The sequence below is a fragment of the Hemitrygon akajei genome, chromosome 6 (assembly GCF_048418815.1).
Source record: "Hemitrygon akajei chromosome 6, sHemAka1.3, whole genome shotgun sequence".
Lineage (NCBI taxonomy): Eukaryota > Metazoa > Chordata > Chondrichthyes > Myliobatiformes > Dasyatidae > Hemitrygon > Hemitrygon akajei.
The window spans coordinates 123,689,482-123,713,624 of NC_133129.1; the positions used below are offsets into that span (position 1 = coordinate 123,689,482).

At 41.6% G+C, this 24,143-nt stretch overlaps 1 protein-coding gene across 3 annotated transcripts in view; it reads left to right on the forward strand.

Moving 5' to 3' along the window:
* The window catches only part of dgkza (diacylglycerol kinase, zeta a), a 463,144-nt gene that overhangs the window by 113,980 nt on the left and 325,021 nt on the right, over window positions 1-24,143 (forward strand). For 2 of the 3 annotated variants that reach the window (XM_073049179.1, XM_073049178.1), the window contains exon 1: window positions 8,854-8,967. The exons of the other annotated variant lie outside the window; for it this stretch is intronic. The gene's annotated coding sequence lies outside the window, so the exon portion shown is untranslated. Of the gene's footprint in view, window positions 1-8,853; window positions 8,968-24,143 lie in introns of those variants that run through there. 3 annotated transcript variants of the gene reach the window in all.

A 24,143-nucleotide genomic window follows, 5' to 3' on the forward strand; every position in this document is an offset into this window, starting at 1 on the left:
TCTTTCCTTATAACTCAGGTCATCCAAACACGGCAACATCCTTGTAAATTTTCTCTATAGTCTTTCAACCTTCCTTACATCTTTCCTGTAGGTAGGTGACCAAATCTGCACACAATACTTCAAATTAGGCCTCACTGATGTCTAATACAATTTCAACATAACATCCCATCTCCTGTACTCAATACTTTGATTTATGAAGGCCAATGTGCCAAAAGCTTTCTTTACAACCCGATCTACCTATGCTACCACTTTCAATGAATTATGTACCTTTATTCCCAGATCCCTTTGTTCTACCCTACTCCTCAATGCCCTTCTGTTCACTGTGTAAGATCTACCCATGGTTAGTCCAACTGAAGTGCAACACCATGCATTTGACTACATTAAATTTCATCTGCAATTTTTCAGCCCATTTGTCCAGCTGGTTGAGATTCCACTGCAAGCTCCAATAGTCTTAACTTGCTGTCCACTACACCCCTAATCTTGGTGTCATTTGTAAATTTACTGATCCAGTTAAACATATTGTCATCCAGATCATTGATCTGGATGACAAACAGTGGATCCAGCACTGATCCCTGTGGTACTCCACTAGTCACAGGCCTCCAGTCAGAGAGGCAAGCATCTACTACCACTCACTGACTTCTCCCACAAAGCCACTGTCTAATCCAATTTAGTGTGACGGAGGGTCTCAGCCTGAAACGTTGACAGTGCTTCTCCCCATAGATGCTGCCTGGCCTGCTGTGTTCCACTAGCATTTTGTGTGTGTTACTACCTAATCTTGAATGCCAAGTGACTGAACCTTCTTTACCAACCTCCTCTGTGGGACGTTGTCAAATGCCTTGCTTAAAGTCCATGTAAACAACATCCACTGCCTTGCCTTTGACAACTTTTCTCTTAACTTTCTCAAAAGACTCTATAAGATTGGTTACGCATGATCTACTATGCACAAAGTCATGCTGACTATGCCTAATCAGTCCATGTCTATCCATATATCCGGTCCCTTAGAAAACCACCTACCGTAATAACATTTATCAGGTGAACTAGTTCTTACAATTTCTGACAAACGATGTACCATTTTCAAATGGAATAAATGAGAGGAATAGTTTCTTCAAAAAGCAATTGGAAATTCTTATGGAGGTGCTTATAGTTGGAAGAATAAAGATCAGCAGAAGCAGCATCTTCATGTACACTTTAAACCAAATCAAAATATATGAATACTGGTCTTTTTGCAGGGGAAAGAGACCCCATGCATATATTTTACATGATGAGCTGCAGCCATTGACTTTACTTTTAGTAGGCAGATTCAATTTCAAGTATCACCACGTCCAACATCAGCATCTGCAGACTCTTTTGTTTAGTGTTTCTTACCTTGTAGCACATCCTTGGTTGATTGCAAGTTGACTCTGTAATCTACTTATAAAATTGGAGGAAAATCAGATCCTGAAAAATCTGGAAATTAAAACAGAAGATGCTGAAATGCTGAGCGGCATTTGTAGCCAGAGGAACAGAGTTAATGTGCCAGGCCTATGCCCATTTTCAGAACTAAGAATGTGAGAAAAGTTAGTCTTCCATGGTAGAGGTGAGGGAGGAATGACTAGAACAGAGGGAATATCTCTGATAAGGTGAGATCAGCTGAGAGAATGTTGCCGTTAAAAGTGCATTAATGTACTTTATCTTAGTAATGTTTTGCTAACAATAAAATGGTGGACTTTCAGAGGTAAGACTGTAGTTGTGGAAAAATCAAAAGTGAGCTAGAAAGATGTGACAACCAGAATTGGTTCTCCTGCTAGAGTTACTTAATGGAATACCAAATCCTGAAAGCTGCAACATGCCTAGATGGAAAATGCGGTGTTGTCACTCAACCGTCGGCCTCACCACACAGTTCAGAAGACCCCAAACAGAAGAGTTAGAATGGAATGAAGAATGCGTAATTAAAGTGCCACAAGTTGAAAGGTTCAGATCACACCAATGGACTGAAAGTGGGTGAGCCCACAATCTGCATTTGCCTCCTCCACTATTGGGGGGGACCACATCGTGAGCTGAAGAACAGGTGTTACATATGGTAGCATAGTGGTTGGTGCAACGCTATTACAGCTCGGGGTATCGGAGGCTAGAATTCAATTCTGACTGAGTTTGTACTTTCCTTCCCATTAACGCATGGATTTCCTCTGGGTGCTGCGGTTTCCTCCCAGATTCCAAAGATGTACCTGTTAGTATGTTAATTGGTCATTGTAAATTGTCCTGTGATTAGGTTGGTGGGTGGTGTGGCTCACTGGGCTGGAAAGACCAGGTCCACGCTGTGTTTCTAAATTTAAATATTTTGCAGTTTCATGGGAAAGTGTCATGGGGGAGTTGTGAAGGAGCAATCTCTTCAACATGTTGAAAGGAGAGGGAAGAGGAAGGAGTGTCCGGTGTGGAATCTTATTAGAACTATGGAAAATGTGAAAGATCTTGTCGTTTATGCCATTCATTTTGGGTCTGTTTTTCTAAGTGATCAAGTTCACTGAACATGTCCCACAGCCTTTCAATTAACAGATTATGCTTCTAACTGCTCAATGGTCTCACTTTAAAAGTGTATTGCTAAGAAGGAGTGGAGCTTCACTGTACTGGGACCCATTCTGGCACTACCGATACTCGGGTACTATGTGAATGCAGTGCAGAATGATTGTGATATGCTTGGAGTGTTTACTTAGTTGCACAACTCAAAATAATATTGTTATGCTGTTACCTGATATGTTCAGAGAAAGTCTATGCATCCTGAAACATGGCATTGTTCATTATGTAACATGAGAATGGAATAAATGATCTGACTTCAAATAGGTTTCTGAATTTGAATTATGATAATGCCAACTCTGTTACCTTTATGCTTACTGTTTTCCCTGATGTATTTTGCCCTATATTTATGAGAACCAACATATCAGAGTCCTTAACGAGTCAATCATGCTATTGTTGTTTGTGGAACATTGCCCTAGGACAATTGGCTGCCATGTTTCTTTCATTATAACAGTGGTGTCACTTCAGACATACTTTAAAAAAAAGCCTGGCAAGAGCTTCAGGTTGCTCTGAGATTATGTAAGGCATTAAAAAATTCCAAGTCATTTTTCTACATGATATGTAATAAGTTTGACACAGTATAAAGTTTCTCAAAAGATAACTCATTATCAATGTGATGTTTTTCTTAAACCTTGATTTTTGTTAGTTAACTCAACCTCTTTATGTGCCCACCACTGCCTGTTACAGTTCAAGGTTGTACACAGGGCCCATATGTCTAAAACTAAATTATCTTGCATTTACCCAGATGTTAATCCCTGCTGTGACAAATACAAAAGGGGTGAGGCTTCCCTTATTCAGATGTACTGGACATGCCCTAGCTTGGAAAAATACTGGAGAGATGTTTTCCAAACTCTATCCCAAATACTTAATTACAATCTGGAACCTAACCCTTTGATTGCTCTTTTCACCACCTCTGGAGAGGGGGACACGCACCTAAGTCCAACCAAAACGTCACTTATTGTCTTTTGCCTCTCTTTTGGCCAGGCCAGCAATCTTGCTCAGGTGGAGAAGATGCTGCCCTGCCCACCCATGCTCAGTGGCTTAGGGACATCATGTTCAGTTTGAGAAGATCCATTATTCAACTCTCAATTCAGACACAAAGTTTCAAAAGGTATGGGGAACCTTTCTTGAATATTTTCAGAATTCCCAGCCAAACTGAAAGTTCATCCCTTCTTCCTTTCCTCTGCACATAACTCCCTGACTTTCAGCATTCTCCGGTAAAATTCTATGAACTCAAGACGTGTAAACATACAACAGTTTGTGTGTTAGGAAAATACACCTTCTCTATACCAATGCAGCTCTGTGGGGACAAAGGTTCTGTTTAACCTTTTTTGCTAATGCACTGATGGCTTGGAGAGGGGAATTGGGAGGGGTAGGTCGGGGCAGGGAGGCAACCAAAGCATGATTGTACTATGGGTGCATCTCCCTCATAGATGTGAATTGTACATTTGTTATGTACTGCACAAACCTCCTTTGTTCTATGCTTTCTTGATTTTAAAAAACCAATAAAAATATTGCTGAGAAAAAAATTTGATTTTTGAACAAAATAATTTTTAAAGACGTGCATGCTAGGACCCAGGACAGGTCCTTCAAAATAATAACATGGAGAAATTTGAAGTTGCTGACCTTCTCCACCTCTGATCCTCTGAGGACTGGTTCATGGACCTCTGGTATCCTTCTCCTGAAGTCAATATTCATTTCCTTGGTCTTGCTGACATGGAGTAAGAGGTTGTTGTTATGGCAACAGTGAGCCAGATTTTCAATTTCCATCCTATATGCTAATTTGTCACCACGTTTGATTTGGCCTACAACACTGGTGTCATCAGCAAACTTGAATATGGCATTGGAGCTGTGCTTGGCCACACGGTAATAAGTGTAAAGCGAGTAGGGCAGGGGGCCAAGCACACAGCCTTGTGGTGCACTTGTGTTGATGAAGGTCGTAGAGAAGATGTTATTGCCAATCTGAACTGACTGGGGTCTGCAAGTGCGGAAATTCAGAATCCAGTTGCACAAGGAGGTATCGAGGCCAAGGTTTTGAAACTTATTGACTACTTTTGAGGAGATGATAGCATTGAATGTTGAGCTGTAGTCGATGAAGAGCATCTAGACTTATGCATCTTTGCTGTCTAGATGTTCCAGGGTTGAGTGAAGAGCTGGTGAGATGGTATCTGCTGTGGACCTGTTGTTCTGGTAGGCAAATTAGAGAGGGATCCAAGTCGCTTCTCAGATATGTTTCATTACCAATCTCTCAAAACGCTTCATCACTGTGGACACAAGTGCAATTGGGCGATAGTCATTGAGGTTAAAGATCTCAGTGAACTCTTCAGCCATTGGATCAACACAGGTTTTTTGTACTTGTCCAGATACCCTGTCTGGGCCAGATGATTTTCATGGGTTCACCTTCCTAAAGTTGCTTGCCACTATCAAGTGGGGATTGGGCTGGTGGCTCTTCCCAGGCTGTACTTGTAATGTTCTTGGTACTCTGGTCATAGTTGACCATTTCTGAGGAAACTGCATTCTTTTGGGGTGTAACTAGCCACAAGCAGCTGCCTGACTTGTCTTTGATGTTTCTCCTTTTGCATCCTTTAGCAATGAACAAACCAGCTGTTGATTCTGCTTCCTTACCTCCTAGGATGGTATTTAGTTTGTCAGAACACAAAATACTTGTATTTTCTGCTTTTGTTTATTCAGTTCAGTTTTAAAACATATTTTCTGCATCGGTTGCAGCTGTTCAGCTGGATGTACTCAGTGAATAATAATCATTGAAAGATGGCATTAACATTGTCCAGTTTTGATAAATAGCTGCAAATAAGATTTATTCTTCTCCATCCAATATTCCCTGTTACAAGGTGCAGCAAAAATCAATTTCTCAGTTTGACAGAATCTGAAATATTACTTTAAAAATGGAAATCAGAATAACTCCTAGAAAACTAAATTAAAAATAGAAGATGCAGGGAAAGCTCAGCAGATCAGGCAGCATCTGCGGAAGGAGAAAGAATTAATATTTCAGGTTTAAACCCTTCATCAAAAATGGGAAAGAGAGAAAAGGAATTGGTCAAGCAGCAGAGAAGATGGAGTGAAGGGATGGATAGGACAAAGGGACTGACGGTGATAGTGTAAGGTCAGGCTGGCTGCGGAGATAAGTGATGGTCAATGGGTTAATGGTAGCAGTCAGTGTGATAATGCAAAGGAGCATAAAATACGGCAAAATGTAGGGCTGTTGGACACATTGAACAGATCAGACTGTGCAAAGAGGGTAATTCTGATGCAGACAGAGAAAATGAGTTTTCAGTTGCTGAATTAGATACGGAGTCCAGAGGCTGCACACACTCAGAGGAAAGATGAGGTAATGTGAGTTAAAGAACACTGAAGTTTCTGGACATCTGAAATAAAAGAGAATGCTTTAGATACCCTGCAGTTAAGATGACTAAAGGTTAGTTATTTGGTGAGTCAGCATGCCAGTACAAGGTTAGAGGGCCTGAAGTCACACATAGCCAGCAGAGATACTTCTCAGTTATTAAGTCTGATTAGTTCCCTGGTGTGTTGAAGTTGATTGATGGACACAATCTGGGTCCTGGACTCTAACTCTTCACAGATGCTGCCTAATCCGCGAAGTGTTTCCACAGTTTTCTGTTTTGGTTGCTAGTGAAGATTCCTCCATTGTCTCCCCCTACCTATTTTTGTTCCACCTCCTGATGTCCCCCCAAGACTCTGCACTTCCTCAGTTCTTTTCTGGAACTCTGCTTTCACTTGGTCTGGTATCAGTAGCTGTGTCCCCTGCTGTCCTCAACTGACCCTCTAATCTTCCATTTTCTCTAAAATACTGAAGGTACCTGAAAGTCTGAAATAAAGACACACAGACTCAGGAAATGCTCAATAGTCAGGCAGTATCTGCTGAGAATAATTGTTGACCTTGTCAGTAGAGCTGTGTTAAATAGGGGATAAATTCGAACTTCTCTTAGTTTTATAAAAGGCCATCGCCTCCAGTTGTTAATCTTGGTTCTTCCTCTAGGAATGTTGACTGATCGGTTGAGTATTTCTGGCATTTTAAGTTTTCTGTTCTCTCTCACCTTATTTGAAGTACGGGTTAAATTCCACCTCCCCGAGCAAGCTTGTGACCAGCTCCACTGTTATTTCCTTATGTGGTTCTGCTTTGGACGCCATAAATTCTCGCGAAGAGTGTTATCCAAATCCCTTTCGTTGACCCCCAGATCTTCTGCTGTTATGTCAGCGTTGTTTATTGTAACTAGAAAACGGCAGTGATTGAAATCATTTGCGTTTCTGTTGCGTGCGATCTTTGTGCATCCCAGAAACTACTGGTCAATTAAAAGCGCTGCTGCCTTTTCTCAGGACCAGCGCCAACTATTCTGTGTAGGGCCTCAGAAAGTTAATGATATAATACTGGAAGGGATTCAACCTAATGAGATTTGAGTGGAGTTGAGCTGGTTTGCAAGAGAACGCTGATTTTCGTGTGACCGACTGACTAGTTTGTTGGGTGTTGGAACTACCTGAATGCAAAGTAAATCACCACCCCCCCCCTCTTATTTTCTGGGACATTCTAGATTCTTAAGTTATATATCTATATAAAATATTATATATAACCGTTTCCCCTTTCCAGAGGGGATTTCTGGAGTTTGTGTATGATGGTAGAGATTGGGCTGTCGAGTGTGGTGCGATAATTTACCTCAGGAGAAGTATGGGGTGTTGTCAGTCATCTCCCGCCCATTTCGTGCATTGAAGTCGAGTGCAAGTCTATTGTCATGAGCATTCATACTCACGGTATAAATGACTCGATTTTTTTTTAGCTTCGGGATATAAATGCCTTGAAGATTTTTTTTTGTCGCAGCTTGGATCGGGGTGGATAGTGGAACCGGTCCGTCTGCTAATAATTGAGGATGCTTCTTGACTTTCTGAGGCGTCAACTCGATTCTGTGGCGCGTAGTCAAACAGAATCATTGAGTTATAGAGTCATACAGCGCAGGCACGGGTCCCTCGCCTCACCGTGGCCATCAAGTTCATATCTATGCACAATGTCACATATTTATTCATGCCGTTCGGCCCAGTGTGCCTATGCTGATCTATTTGTTGTGTTGTGATGTAATGTTAAAATTGTACAAGGCATTGGTAAGGCCAAATTTGGAATATTGTGTACAGTTCTGGTCACCGAATTATAGGAAAGATATCAATAAATTAGAGAGAGTGCAGAGACGATTTACTAGGATGTTACCTGGGTTTCAGCACTTAAGTTACAGAGAAAGGTTGAACAAGTTAGGTCTCTATTCATTGGAGCGTAGAAGGTTGAGGGGGGATTTGATCGAGGTATTTAAAATTTTGAGAGGGATAGATAGAGTGGACGTGAATAGGCTGTTTCCATTGAGAGTAGGGGAGATTCAAACGAGAGGACATGATTTGAGAGTTAGGGGGCAAAAGTTTAAGGGAAACACGAGGGGGTATTTCTTTACTCAGAGAGTGATAGCTGTGTGGAATGAGCTTCCTGTAGAAGTAGTAGAGGCCAGTTCAGTTGTGTCATTTAAAGTAAAATTGGATAGGTATATGGACAGGAAAGGAGTGGAGGGTTACGGGCTGAGTGCGGGTAGGTGGGACTAGGTGAGATTAAGAGTTCGGCACGGACTAGGAGGGCCGGAATGGCCTGTTTCCGTGCTGTGATTGTTATATGTTATATCCCATTCTCCCGTTTACTTTTCCCCAATGACCTGCTCCCTTTGCCACCTCCGCCAGGAGCAGCACTTGGTGTAGCTAATATTGCAACAGGACACGTAGATGTTTGCCTTATTTGAAGTTCTGAAGAACTGAGGCCATTTACAGAACAACTGCATCAAACCGAACCCGGACTTGCATTTGTTCCCAAGACCTCAGCTAAAGTGTGTTTGTCTATTCCTTGCAGCAATGTGTGTGGAAAATTAGTTTTGTGTCCCCAGGGACAAATTCTACCCTCCCGATACATCGTTTTACAGTAACTCCACATCTGCAATTTGAATATTTTTAACAGTAAACACACAAAATAAATAATATTAGAAATGACAAGTCTTGGGGATACGTGAGAGTATTTCGAGTTCGTAGCAGTCTGTGTGTGTGTATGTTTACACAAGCCAGAGGAAGGGACAAAACCTGCGGGATTAGGATTGTCCGTCCGTTTTGGTGGTTGTGGCAATGCGTACAACCGAGCTAAACTCTGTTGAACAATCTGCACTTGGAAACCTGGCCAGAGAGAGCGCAGCGGCGGCACTTGGTGTAGGAAGTGTATGCTCTCGTTTGATAAATTACTTTAGCTTCCAGCGGGGACAGACAGTCCCCTTTTGCAGTCTGGTTTTATTATTCGGTTTTAATCCCGGGCCAATCACCAGGTGTACTCCGAAGGATTATTTGTTTGTTGCCGATTTGTTCCTGAGCACACAGGTCGTATTTCAGTGCTTTTCTTATCGCGTTATCTTGTTTGTGATATGCGAGACGGTTTGTGTTTATCGCTCTTTCCTGCTCGACTATTTTCATTGCTTAGAGCTTTCAGTTGCCTCTTTTCCCCGAAAGCTCGCAGTTTTATACCTCCGGGCAGATGTTTGCTGGCTAAAACTGGGTTTGCGTTGGGGGGTTTTCGGAGGGTTAAACGATTAGATACAATCAGGAAATTGACACGCACATTTCCAAACGCTTGAGTCGAAAACTTCTTTATGATTTAAAAAAAAGTTCACTTAAAGTCTGCCTACGTAGATAAATTGTCAAAAGGGTGTTAGATATTGCAGGTTCTGCAGTGCTTTCTATCCATGCCTGATTCTATTCCGTCTTAGTTAGGCAGAGCGAGTTCGATTCACAGATTTGTTCACTTATTCCGACCAGGTGGGTGCACTGGGTTGTCCCAGTGTGCAAGCATTTTGTAAGTCAGAACTAATGAAATAACAACTGCTAAATTACACTTTCAAAACGGCCTTAATCAGATCACAGGCCAGAAATAGTATTAGAAGTCCGAACCCCGAATTTGTATATAATGAAAACAGAAGTCGCTTGATTTATCTTAAACAGTGTGGTGGAAAGGAAGGAAAACAGCCGCAATTTATTTTGGGAATTTAAATAAAAACTTAGCTTGTGCTACGAATCCAGCCTCTTACAGTTGGCAACATCGATTAGCCGGTGATTTAAACACCGAAGTGTGTATATTCGAAAGGCCCCGGCTTCGGTCCCATCTTAAAGCCCTTCCTGTAAACTGACCATGAGCGTAGAGCGCGGAAGTCTCTGTAACTACACTTTACCAAGTGATACGTTTTGCTTTTTGTGTTCATGCTGATTAAAGTATTTGGGGGGTAATTTCTTTACACAGCGCTCCAATGTGTATTTGCAGTTAACTAATACTGCTTGATGTGTAATTACTGTGGTATTTGCATTTGGTAACCTTGAGGTTTCGCTGTATGCACAGTGCACGTTGCATTCAAACACTAGCATGCTAATTCATGCCATCGGTGACGAAGGGGGTTGCACCGAGTGAAACTCAAGGCAAACAAGTTCGTCCCGTGTCCCTGCTTCCGCGAGCTCGCGGGAGCGCGCGCGGGTCGTGAACGACAGCGCGAGGCGGCTTGTCGGTCGCGCGCCCCCGTGCACCGGTCGGTCGGAACTCTCCTCCCAAATTAACACAGGCTCATCTCGCTCAGTGCCAGCAGTAACACCCGCCACTGGCGGCCCTGTATTTCAAGTGCCCTCTTATGCAAGATTGCAGATGACACTCTCAGAAATAAAAGCAAAGGTAGTTTTAGAGGATATTGAGTCAGAGACAAGTAGAGTTAACATTAAATACCAAGTTATCTGAAGGTTTGGATAGGAGATTAACTTACATTTATTCATAATTGGGCCTTGTAATTGGGATAAAAGGCTGTAGTCTTGTTGATAGAAAAGCAGTCTGTTGGGGGAACTTAGCTGGTGTAGTAGTATCTATGAGGAGGAAGAGAATTATTGGTACTTTGGGTCGAAATCGGATCAGTTCCTTAATGACTGATAATGGCATTTAAGAGAAATTTGCATGTATACGTATTGGAAGAATTCAGAGCAATAGGGACCAAAAGCATACAAATGGGATCAACACGATTGGTATAAATTAGTTTGGGTTGAAGGACCCATTTCTGTACTGTATTACTTGGTTTCTATGACAGACCTTTGCTTGATCTGCTGAGTTCCACCAGTGGATCACTGATCTGGATTCCAGCATCTACAGTCTCTTGTTGATTGAGAAAATGGACTTGGAGGTTTGCTTCTGGGTTGTGTGGAGCCAAAAGTTTAGCTTGATGCACAGATGCCAGGAGGGGAAATGGATTGAGAATGTGTTGTGGTCCTCTTGATGTTTAAATGGAGGGAATTTCTGTCCACCCAAAGCTAGATAGTAGACAAGTAGCAGGATAACATAGTAGTGGTGAGAAGTGCTGTTGAAAAAGAGCTGCATGACATAAATCATGACTTATTATTTGAAGAACTGAGTTCAAAAGTCAGGAGGTTATGTTGCAACTTTATAAAACTGGTTCGGCCACATCTGGAGTATTTTGTACAGTTCTGGTTGCCTCACTGTAGGAAGGATGTTGAGGCTTTGGAGAGGGTGCAGAAGAGGTTTGCCAGGTTACTGCCTGTTTAGAGGGCATGTGCTATCATGAGAGGCGAGATAAATTTGGTTGTTTTCTCTAGAGCACCGGAGGCTGAGGGGAGATCTGATAGAGGTTTCCAAGATTGAGAGGCATAGAAAGAGTGGACAGAGATGATCTGTTTCCCTGGATTGAAATGTCTAATACAAGAGGGAATTCATTGAAAGTGAGGTGGTGGGGGGGGGGGGGGGGTATGCTCAAGGGGATTTGAGAGCAAGTTTTTTTTTACTCGAGTGGTGGATGCCAGGAATGGTGGTAGAGCCAAATACATTGGAGGCTTTTAAAATCATTTTAAGTGTTTTTGATTTTACTTTTTAGCTGGTTTGGCACAGTACTGTAGACCGATTGGCCTGAACCTGTGCGGTGGTGTACTATGCCAATGTCCTAGGAGTACGTGTAGAATTGAATGACATGTTTTTGAATGATACTGTCAAGCAGGTTGCAGATGTGGAGATGCAATACCTATTTAATGTCTAAAACATGCGAGCTCCAATAATATTTATTTCCATGTCGAGGTTAATACAAAGAAAGTATCCTCTAGAGTTGCAGAACAGGAGTTCCTGATGAGTGGTTTGAATTAACATCTGACTATTTGCATATCAGTTCTCTGCTTCCTCAGTGCGTTTATTTTTGATGCCTCCTTGGCCAACTCTTTGTGATGATAAATACTCCAATGCTATTTGTTTTACCAATGAACATATAGTGTCATCTTATTACTGAATCTGTAGAGTTCCTGTTTTCTCGTGGACGGTTGGTGAATACGGTGATATTTCCCTAACCACAACTTCTATCTCTTGGTGATTTTCATTTGTCAAAGAACAAATTTCACACAAAGTCAATGAACAATTTTCAGTATTCATGTAACATAGTGAGACTTTACATAATGCAGTAGGAGATCACTTCATTGGTGTTTATTATTTGAAAGGTTCCGGGTTCACCACAGAATTTAAGACCATTGTCCTTTGGAACATTTTAATAACTATGCCCAGCATTCTATCTATGGTCTGGCTACCCTTCTGAAATTATGGTTCCCAGAACTGGAGGCTATATACTTGTTAAATCCTAACAAGTGATTATAAGCAAAGTTAATATTTAAGAAGTTTCAATTCCATTTATTTTATTAACAGCTCAATTTGACCTGCCAATTTCAAGAAGAGGCAGAATTTAAACACATAAAGCCCAAATACTATGTTGTAAAGGACTACAGTTCCTCGTTTTATTCTGCTGAAGCTCTAAGAGGAGATGAGAATACCTAAATAGCTTGGTACCTTTCAGTTAGCTCTGAGTCTTTTCACATTGCTAAAAGGTGCAATATGTTGGAATTACAAAATGGGTTGACTGGTATCAGAAAAACAAAACAAATTTGATTTTGTCCTCTACTCCACCCCAAAAAAAGTCAAAAGTACTAGAATAAGGATATCTTTGTTTTCACCATGGTGCTGAGATGCACCCTAGGATACGCCGGGGCACATCATCAGTGATGAATAATAATAATAATAATAATGATGATGATGAATGATCATCGGGTGTTTTGGGTCTTTCAACCTCAGGCACTCTCACCCAGGTGATCCAGCCAGGGTTGATCTGGCCCCCCTGGCTTGTGTCCCGGCACCATTGGTCTACGAGTCACACCTCTTGATCCATAGCCATCTGGAGGCTTGCTCAGCAGCCTCTGTGACGGTCCTGATGGCTGTTTTCTTTGCAGCCTCCATAATGCCAAGGAGAGAGTAGGTTCTGCACAGTGAGCAGCCATCAAACCTCTTCATCCCACCTCTCTAGGCTCACATCGTGCTCTCCACCCCAGACTCTGGCACTGCTCTACCAGCACCTGATATTTGGCTTTCTTACATTCAAATGCCTCTGCAATGTGGTCTTGCCCAAGCACCTGTTAGTTCTACCATGACCATTTGCTTTGATGTTTCTGATAGAATGATCATGTCAAGCTTCACTGATGATAATGCGATGAAGTCAGGAAACTTGAAATGCTTGCTACAAGTTATACAACAATGTAGATTGTGGCTATTTTATTAGAAAGATGTTTGTGAATCTTTATGTAAAATGAACATTTCATTGCATTTAACCTTCTGGTAATTTTGGGCCCAAGATGTGGTCAATACCCTCTTCTCTTGACACCCGTGATTCTGAAATTTTTTTTTTAAAAGACAAGGGGAATGCAAAATCTGCAGAAAATGATCAGCAGTGCTGGCAGATCATGTAGTCAAACCTGCGGACTAACCTTTTGAAACTTGTACTTTATTTTTTAATATAAACCCTAATTAATATTTCAAATTTAATTTTTGGGTTGATATTTTGGATTATATAGCTAACAATCAAAATTGGCAATTAAATAATCCAGATCACTCTGCATGTAACAGAATTGCAAAATTAATGAGAATTAATTGTTTCCCTATGACAAGTGAGCGAGGCAATTGTATTGGAGTAATTTAAATACATTCGGATGATGGGAACATTTATATTCTGATGAGTCAGATGGCCTTTTTCTCCTTGTACGTTTTTCCCAAATGGCAGTCTTGTTCTGTTTTCATGATTAGTTGAGTCTTCTGTCCTTTTCACATTCTATCCCATCTTGTTCTTCAGCTTTTTTTAAACTGTGATAATTGCTGTTTTTCTTTGTAGCCGTCAGTAAGACATGAAGATGTGGTCAGTGGATATATATTTCTTTTATTTGATTGCAAAAACAGAGTTCAAAAATGTGTAGTGGTAATTCCCAGAGCCACAAATCAAGTGTTGGCTGTCTACCTAAATGTTTTCCCACTGCTGTTGTCTTAACTGTCAAAAACATTTTTTCCCTCCTCTGAGAGACTCCCAATTTCACATTTACCACATTCTGTTTATCTGTTGACCCTGAGAATGTACGTATTAGTTTAGAAATTACTGTATTTAAGTCGGCAGCGCCTGCCTTCATGTTGCCCTGAAGCACTACCATTTTCAGACTGAGCAGGCCAGTTAAGAACCCCCTCGGCAGGGCAAAAACTTTATAAAGAAGGGCAGAAGAATAAAACTGAGAACTTGTAGGGTAACTATAAATTATGTTGAGGCTGTGGATGAAGTTGTGAGCCGTTGATAATAAATACAGTTGTATCTCTGAAGTATGCAGTCTTCTCTGTTCCTGGTAGTAACAGGTTCCTAGAAGACTTGGCCTTGCCTTTCTTGCCGTATAATCAAGAATGAAAGTAACTTTTTAAAAAATTCGATATAGCTGTAACTGCAAAGATGAGCTTCTCTCTAATTGGTATGCAGTACTGGCTGAGATGAGATTGCTTTTCTCTTTCCTGACCTATGGTGCAATGTGACCTTTAAAGCTGGAAAGGAAGAGCAAATTTGAAAAGAAAATTGTGATAGTTGTAACCAAGATTATGCGGAGGTTGTGCTATTTGAGGTATCTTTTAGAGCTCCAAAATTTGCACTACCCACTTGGAGATGTCACAGTAATAGTTATCTCATGGCGGCATGCTCACCATGTGCGATGACTGTTTACGTGATTCCATTGATCACAGGATAACTAATTATGTCCTGCAGTGACTAATAGGGAGTCAAAATTCAGTCCATTTTATATCAACTTCTGAAGCAACTTTCAACCCTGTATTATCAAAGTGCTTGTATTTTATATTCTGTGTAGTTTGTTTCCCTTATTATTGAGAATAAAAGACAAAGCTGGCTCCCATTTTATGTTAAGTGGAAGGTCAATGAAGAAGCTTTGACCAGTTATTTGACTCCAGATTTTCATCACTGACCAATCAAAGATATAACTGATTTTGTTTCTTTTCTGTTCATGAACAAAAAGAATCAAAGAGACTCCACATCAAGAGACCACCCAATATTAATAAGTAATAATGACATAAACAAAATATTATGGATGCTTGAAAGGTGGAGTGAGAATGAAAATGCTGGAAGAATTTGTCAGGTTAGACAGCATCTGTAGAGTTTGAAAAAGTGTTATTGTTTTAAGGCAAAGACCAATTCTAATGAAACACGATCAACCTGAAGTGAATCGAGCTTCTCAATCCACAGATGTTGCTTTAAGTTACTGTTTTAACCTTATCTAATTGTGTTCATTACCTGTTTTCCACAAATTTAGTTTTGGACACAAATACCCGTTAAATATCAAAGGCTTTCCTAAACCTTCCTGCTTTATTCACTGTTTATAAAAGTTACTGCTGGAAAAATGAACAGCATTTGAGTTTGTACTTCGGCCTTGTCTGTTTTGAGATGCATTTATTTAAAGTTGCAAAAAGTATGCGTCAATGCATGAATTTGTGGAGGATAGGCAGTTGGCCACCAGAGTCCCACTTTGCCTTAGCTTTGGTATGTGATATGCAAATAAATGCTGCAGATCTGTTTGCTCAAGTCACTTTGAGTCATGTTGGGGTACAGCTTTTGCAACAGCTAAAATTCATTGAACTCTCTGCAAGTGGATTAGAGTTGGGGAAATCCAAAATAACCATTAGTTTTTCTCCTCTGACAATTTCTTGCCATTGAGGTGTTCTCGATGAACTGAAACATTTTCAATGTTTGGTCAAGTCTGAAAATTAAAAGAAAAGAACCTTTAACAATATTTTTATAACAGCATTACAATTTTGAGATTTACCAGTATGTAAAATTTGTAACATATATGCACACACACGCACACACTATTAATTTATACATATATTATATATACATATGATGCCCCAGTAAGAATGGCTTCAGCAAAGTTTCAGATCTGACCACGTTGCCCTGGGAAATGGGGCAGGTGCTAGAAAACACAAAGGACGTAGAATCAGAATCAGGTGTATTATCACTAGCACATGTTGTGAAATTTGTTGTTATGTGGTAGCAGTACATTGCAATACATAATAAAAACTGAATTACAGCAAATGTATGTTATTGAAATAGATAAATTAAATTAGTAGTGCAAAAAAAAAGTAGTGAGGTAGAGTTCATGCATTCAATGTCCATTCAGAAATCTGATGGCAGAGGGAAAGAAGCTGTTCCTAAATCATCGAGTGTGTGCCTTCAGGCTGATGGTACTAATGAGAAGATGGCATGCTCTGGGTGATGGGGGTCCTTAATGATGGATGCCGCCTTTTTGAGGCATCGCTCCTTGAAGATGTCCTGGCTGCCGTGGAGGCTGATGCCCTTGATGGAGCTGGCTGAATTTACAACTTTCTTCAACTTATTTTGATCGTGTGCACTGCTGTCCCCACCCCCCCCCCCCCCCCATACTAGACGGTGATGCAGTCAGTTAGAATGCTCTCCAAGGTACATCAGTACAAACTTGCGAGGATCGTTGGTGACATAGCAAATCTCCTCAAACTCCTAATGAATTATAGCCGCTGTCGTGCCTTGTTTGTAACTGCATCTTATGATCTTACATTGGACCCAGGACAGATCCTCAGAGATGTTGATTCGCAGGAGCTTGAAGTTGCTCAATCTTTCCAATTCTTATCCCTCTAGTGTGTATTAGCTCGTCTTACCCTTTCTGAAGCCCACAATCAATTTTTTGGTCATTTTTCCTTGGTGTATCTTCCAGCTTTGGATTATCATATACTAGGTCATGAATCTACATGTTGAGTACAGTGGAAGAAAATAATACAAAGGAAGGAAAAGCTGTAAGTATCAGATATTTAAAGGGTTTTCCAGTCAATTCGTTATTTTTGAGGTGTGGTTATTAATACAACATAGGATATAGGGAAATGTTACAGTTTATTTACATGAAGTTCCACAAACATCGATAAAGTAATGACTAATTTTTTTTGCTGAGGGATAAATATTGACCAGAACACAGGGAAAATTATTTTGTCCTTTTTCATCTATGTGAAACAGTCAGCTGTGCATTGAAAGATCCACCTTCCCAAGAAGGAAAATATTGGATCTGTGAAGCTTACAAAACCCAAGTTCAATTTAGTTTTCTTCTCGATCCTTGGCTGGCAGAACTTGCAATGCATAAATGTCTATCACTGGATGAGTGTAATGTTAATTTTGATCATGGATAATTGTGTCTACTGATTTGTTTTCCCCTTCGTAATGCTGAGGTGGGGATTGTTGAGGCATCAGACAGTGACACACTTTGGAGTGTTGGGAGCACTATAAGACTTTCTCCTTTGAAACAGTCAAAATTATTCATGGTCCATTTATTGAATAAGAGTAATTAAGAATTTCCTTTGTGTGATGTTTTATGTCTCATTAAATGAAATAATCCACAAAGGACTGGAGATGGATGAAACAATTTATCATAGTAATTTGTTTCATTTGGAATTCACAGTTAGAATATAAGAGAAAGGATGTGATGCTGAGGATTTATAAGGCATTGCTCAGACCACACTTGGTGCATTGTAGGCAGTTTTGGTCCCTCATTTAAGAAAAGATGTGCTAGCTTGTGAAAGGATCCAGAGGAGGTAAATGAGAATGATTCTGGAAATGAAAGGCTTAATATATGAAGAGTGTTTGATGGCTTTGGGCATGTACTTGCTGAAGTTTAGAAGAATGAGGGGGGATCTTATTGAAACTATTGAATATTGAAAGGCCTAGATAGAGTGGATATGGAGAGGATATTTCCTATAGTGGGTGAGTCTGGGACCAAAGGGCACTGCCTCAGGATAGCGGGACATCCGCAGAACAGAGATGAGCAATCTCTTTAGCCAAACAGTGATGTATCTGTGGAATTCATTGCTATGGATGGCTGTAGAGGCCAGGTTTCTGAGTGTATTTAAAACAGAGGTTGATAGAATCTTGATTAGTAAGGTTGTCAAAGCTTATGGGGAGAAGGCAAGAGAATGGGTTGAGAGGGATAATAATTTAGCCTTGCTGGAATGATGGAGTAGACTTAATGAGCCAAATGGCCTAAGTCAGCTCCTTTGTCGTATGAAAGGCTGGTAGAATCAGATTCAATATTAACTATTAAAAAGGAAAAGCTGGGGTGTGAGGAAGGCAGAGGGAAGTGTGACTAACTTAGTAGCTCTTCCAACATGCTGACGCAACTATAAAGTGACAAATGAATGGCGTCTGTGCCATGTCATTGATTGCATCATGGGGACATATTTTTTTTAATGATGAACTTTCAGCCTAGCGTTCACAATGCCCCCTCTGAACAGTTTAATGACTTGACCCGTCATTGTAGGTAGACGTAGTGTGAGTGATTTTCTTACTCATTATTGCTCTTTGCTGGAATCTAGATAACAAGGCTGTTGTGCCAAAACATAGTTGCAGCTAGTAGCTGAAAATCTTGTTTCTCAATTCTGAAATAGCAACACTTTTTAAAATCACAACTCTAAATGAACTGACACTTCATACAATTGGCTTCTTCCAGAAATGCCTGTAATCAGGTATGCCTGCCCATTCTGTTCCTTCCTTTATAGTCTCTTGACTTTAGTTGTTTTATGGCTAACAGTTCCCACCCACTAAGCATAGAGTTTGGATTCCCATGTGGTTTATGTCATCAAGGGAATTGCAATAAAGTTGTTCAAGTTCCTGGGTGTTAATATCTCTGAGGATCTATCCCGGTCACAACACATTGCTCAAGTCAAGTCACTTTTATTGTCATTTCGACCATAACTGCTGGTACAGTACATAGTGAAAATGAGACACCGTTTTTCAGGACCATGGTGCTACATGAAACAATACAAAAACAACACTGAACTATGTAAAAACAACACAGAAAAAACTACACTAGACTACAGACCTACCCAGGACTGCATAAAGTGCACAAAACAGTGCAGGTATTATAATAAACAAGACAATAGGCACAGTAGAGTTGGTGTCAGTCCAGACTCTGGGTATTGAGGAGTCTGATGGCTTGAGTGAAATAATTGTTAGATAGTCTGGTTGTAAGAGCCTGAATGCTTCTGTGCCTCTTCCCAGATGACAAGAGGGAGAAGAGTTCGTATGAGGGGTGCGAGGGGTCCTTCATAATGCTGTTTGTTTGTGGATGCAGCGTGTGGTGTAAATGTCTGTATGGCGTGAAGAGAGACCCTGATGATCTTCTCAGCTGACCTCACTATCTGCTGCAGGGTCTTGCGATCCGAGATGGTGCAATTTCTGAACCAGGCAGTGATGCAGCTGCTCAGGATGCTCTCAATACAACCTCTGTAGAATGTGATGAAGATGGGAGGTGGGAGATGGACTTTCCTCAGCCTTCGCAGAAAGTAGAAATGCTGATGGTATTGAGGGACAAATTGAGATTCTCTGCCAGGTGAACACCAAGAAATTTGGTGCTCTTAACGATCTGTTGGGAGGGTGGATCTTACAATGCACAGCTGACTGTTTCACATAGATGAAAAAAGACAAAATAATGTTCCCTGTGTTCTGGTCAATATTTATCCCTCAGGAGTGGTCGCTCTGTGCCCTCCTGAAGTCAACAACCATCTCTTTTGTTTTGCTGACATTCAGAGACAGGTTGTTGGCTCTGCACCAGTCCGTTAGCCACTGCACCTCTTCTCTGTATGCTGGCTCGTCGTTCTTGCTGATGAGACCCACCACGGTGGTGTCATCAGCGAACTTGATGGTATGGTTCGAGCTGTGTGTTGCAGCACAGTCATGGGTCAGCAGAGTGAACAGCAGTGGACTGAGCACATAGCCCTGGGGGGCCCCCGTGCTCAGTGTGATGGTGTTGGAGATGCTGCTCCCGATCCGGACTGACTGAGATCTCCCAGTCAGGAAGTCTAGGATCCAGTTGCAGAGGGAGGTGTTCAGGCCCAGTAGGCTCAGCTTTCCAATCAGTTTCTGAGGGATGATTGTGTTGAATGCTGAACTGAAGTCTATGAACAGCATCCAAACATTTTTGTCCAGGTGGGTTAGGGCCAGGTGGAGGGTGATGGCAATGGCATCGTCCGTTGAGCGATTGGGACGGTACGCAAACTGCAGGGGGTCCAGTGAGGGGGGTGGGGCAGCAGGGTCTTGATATGCCTCATGACGAGCCTCTCGAAACACTTCATGATGATGGATGTGAGTGCAACGGGACAGTAGTCATTAAGGCAGAACACTGAAGACTACTTTGGCATGTGGATGATGGTGGTGGCCTTGAAGCACATTGGAACGACAGTGCCTCTCAGGGAGATGTTGAAAATGTCAGTGAGAACATCTGCTAGCTGGTCTGCACATCCTCTTAGCACTCTGCCAGGAATATTGTCTGGTCCAGCAGCCTTCCATGGGTTGACCCTGCCCAGGGTTCTCCTCACATTGGCCATGGTGAGACACAGCACTTGGTCATTTGGAGGAAGAGTTGACTTCCTCACCGCCACGTCATTTATTGCCTCAAAACGAGCTACAAAGAAAGCACAACAGGAGCTATGTTTCATTAGAAGTTTGAAGAGATTTAGTATGTCACCAAAGATGCTTGCAAATTTCTACAGAGCATTCTAACTGGCTGCATCACCGTCTGGTATGGGGGGGTTGGGGGGAGGCTACTGCATGGAATTGAAATAAGTTATAGGGAATTGTAAACTTAATCAGCTCCATCATGGGCACTAGCATCCATTGTATCCTGGACGTCTTCAAGGAGTGATGCCTCTAAAAGGCAGCATCCACCATTAAGGAGCCCCATCACCCAGGACGTGCCCTGTTCTCATTGCTACCATAAGGAAGAAGGTGCAGAAGCTTGAAGGCACACATTCAACGATTCAGGAACAGCTTCTTCCCCTCTGCCATCTGATTTCTGAATAGTTATTAAACCTATGAACACCACCTCACGAAATTTTTTCATTTCTATTTTTGTACTACTTATTTAACAATTTAACATTTACTGTAATTCAAGATTTTTTCTCCTCTGTTATGTATTGTGTTGTACTGCTGCCACAAAGACAACAAATTTCACGACATATGGCAGTGATATTAAACCTGATTCTATGGTGCCTTGCCAATCTTTGGGGTATCATTTATGTCTGAAGGTCCCAGAGAACGACAAAGCATCCCATTGCATGTGCCCTGTGTACCGGCTGGTGTGCTGAAGGTCAATGTGAATTCAGCAACATTTGTTTGTAAGACACTAATGAACAGCTTTGTAAAGTTAATTTCCCTTAAACCACCTCATTAATTAATCTGGTGTGAATGTACGATTCAATATGTTAGATTTTTGCACAAGATAAGGAAATGTCCTCAGCTGTGCTCAGGAGGGAACGAAAGTTTGGACTTTCAGAGTAGCTTGCAGCAGTGTCCGCTTGAGTGTAATTGTTATAATGTAGGTAGAAAGCTGATTAAGTGGCGTGTAGCCAGATGCAGTAAAGGGCTGCTGGTTGGTGCATTGTTTCTCCATCTTCTGTTGTAAAATGTCCTGACTTGTGTTTGGTCCACTCTATAATTATAGAAAACTATCTTCTCAACATTCGGAGTTGAGTGTAGCAGGTACACCTCTAATCACAAAGTACTGCTCACCAGGGAGAGGAACTTCTTTTTCTTCTTTTTAAACCCATCACCCCTACTGGGGCATAGGCTGCCGATAGTAGCTCACCAGAGTCCTCAGCCCCGGGCCTGTCTTTAAGTTGTTTCCAGGTGTAGCCCACCTTCTTTGTGTATCTTCCTCTCCGAGGAGGTGAGGCCTTTTGAGTTTCGGTTGGCATTTCTGTAGCGCTGGGTTTATATGGGATGGGGTTGCTATCCCCGCGCCTCACCTTCCTTTCGCAGTGGGCGTGGCAGAGTTAGGGAGTGGAACTACGCAGACTAAAAGGCTGCAGTACTGATCGACACTGTTACCCTGCTCTTGCTCCACTATTTTTGGGATTGTTTAATGTGCTTTGTAGATGTGGCTCCCATCTATACTCTGTTGCAACAATTCCTATGCCTCCCATCTGAATGAGCTTCTGTCCTTTAATTTCTAGTATACAGTTGCTGGAAGAGGTGCAGCAACTCTTGTAATTGGTATGTGGAGCAAGGTCAGGCATTGCCTGCAACCTCTTGTTGAATGATTGACAGTCTGCTGGCTGGCAACAGTGCAGAACTATTTCAGTTCCCGCTGCTGTCTGTAAGGAGTTCATACATTCTACCCGTGATCGCTTGGGTTTCCTCCCACAATCCAAAGACGTACTAGTTGGTAGGTAATTAGTCATTGTAAACTGCCCCGTGATTAGGCCAGGGTTACATTGGGGATTGCTGGCTGGTGCAGTTTGAAAGGCCTACTCGACGCTGTATCTCAAATAAATAAATAAATGTTGCTCTTCAGCATGGCTAAAATATACTCATGTTTGATAGCATACTAGTAGCTGCATGGACAAGTACCGTAGATTCCGGATTATAAGCCGCTACTTTTTCCCCACATTTTGAACAGCTTTGAACACTGCGGCCTTTAATCCAGAGCGGCTAATACATGGTTTTTTTACATGCCGCCTCGTAAACATTTTGCCTCGTAACAGTAGACCAATAAAATTGATGAGTAGTTCACAGAGGTCCAATGAAATTGTACGATAAATCAAGCGCACTTTCACAATTAAATTATTGTAAATCAGTCATTTGTACTCACCCTCATCAACATGGAAAACACTCGAAGAAAAGCATTGTGCTGCCTTTATGGCAGTTACTTAGTTTATAATATTTTCGCTTAGTAATTCATTTGTTAGTTAAAGTTAGAAGTGTTTTAACTATATTTGTTTTCTGTACTACATCCCGGGATGCTATGACGTCACACCCGGTTTCGCCGCGTCTTGTGGGATATATACGGGAAGGTGGGGGCATGACCCGAGCGCATCAGACCCGATTAAACCCGATCGCGTTACGCGAGCGCATCAGACCCGAGCGCGTCAGACCCGAGCGCGTCAGACCCGAGCGCATCAGACCCGATTAGACCCGATCGCGTTACGCGAGCGCATCAGACCCGAGCGAAAACGCTGCTTTTAAGTTAAAGGTGATCAATAACTTTTCCTGGTAGGCTGCAGTATATATATTTTTACCAGTCGCTAGGAGATATTGGAATGTTGTTCGTGCTGTTCAGTAAAAAAGTATATGCAACGTAATTTGTGTTACCGATACGTATGTATATTTAAAAGTAGCGGTGCGGCCTAAAATCCGGTGCGGCCTTTACAATTAAAAAATTGATTTTATTTCTAAAATTAGAGCCAGCGGCTTTTAATCAGGTGCGCTCTGTAGTCCGGAATCTACGGGGGTAGTTGTTCAAAGTGGTGAACTTGATCAGAATTAGGTTCATTGTCACGGACATGTTGTGAAATTTATTTTTTTTGTGGCAGCAGTCCAGCACAATACCTAAAAATCACTAAGTTACAATAAGTAGATAAACAGTGCAAAAGAGGGATAGCAAGGTAGTGTTCATTAAATTAGAGACTGTTCAGAAATCTAATGGTGGAGGTGAAGAAGCTGAGTTGGGCCTTCAGGCTTCTGTACCTCCCTCCCGACGATGGTATTGGAAAGACTTTTTGTCCCACATGGTGAGCTCCTTTAATGGTGAATCCTGAGGCATCGCCTTTTGAAAACATCCTCGATGGTGCGAAGGATTGTGCCTGTGATGGAATTGGTTGGGTCTATAAACCCTTTTTTTCCTGCACAGTGGTTCCTGTTTGATCTGGATCGTATTATGCAACACTGCTAGAACTGATACTAGATTTTTCAGATGGTGTTGTGTTGGCAGACCTATGATCCATGGCTACTTTTAGGTTCCCTTTTTGTCTCTGAAAGGTAGTTCATTATCATTTTGGTCAGTCTTGTTCCTGTTAAACAGTGGCATTGCTGAGGTGGAATATGATGCAAGTTCTTCTATTTGTTAGAGCTTTTGTCTCCAGTGATGCAAGCAAGGGACACTACTGTGTCCATAACCAGAAAGAGGGCAATTTCTGTTGCAATGCTCTTGAATTCTCTGCATTGGTGTCTTTTAGCTATGATGATGAAATGTTGGCAAAAAGGATATTTAAGGGCTTTTACTTTCACTGAATCTTGTGACATCCTTTTGTGTTTGAACGTTGCTGTGTCTCAGTGGACTCATTTTCACTTTGGCTCTAGAATTAGTCTCTGTCCAGGTTTGGA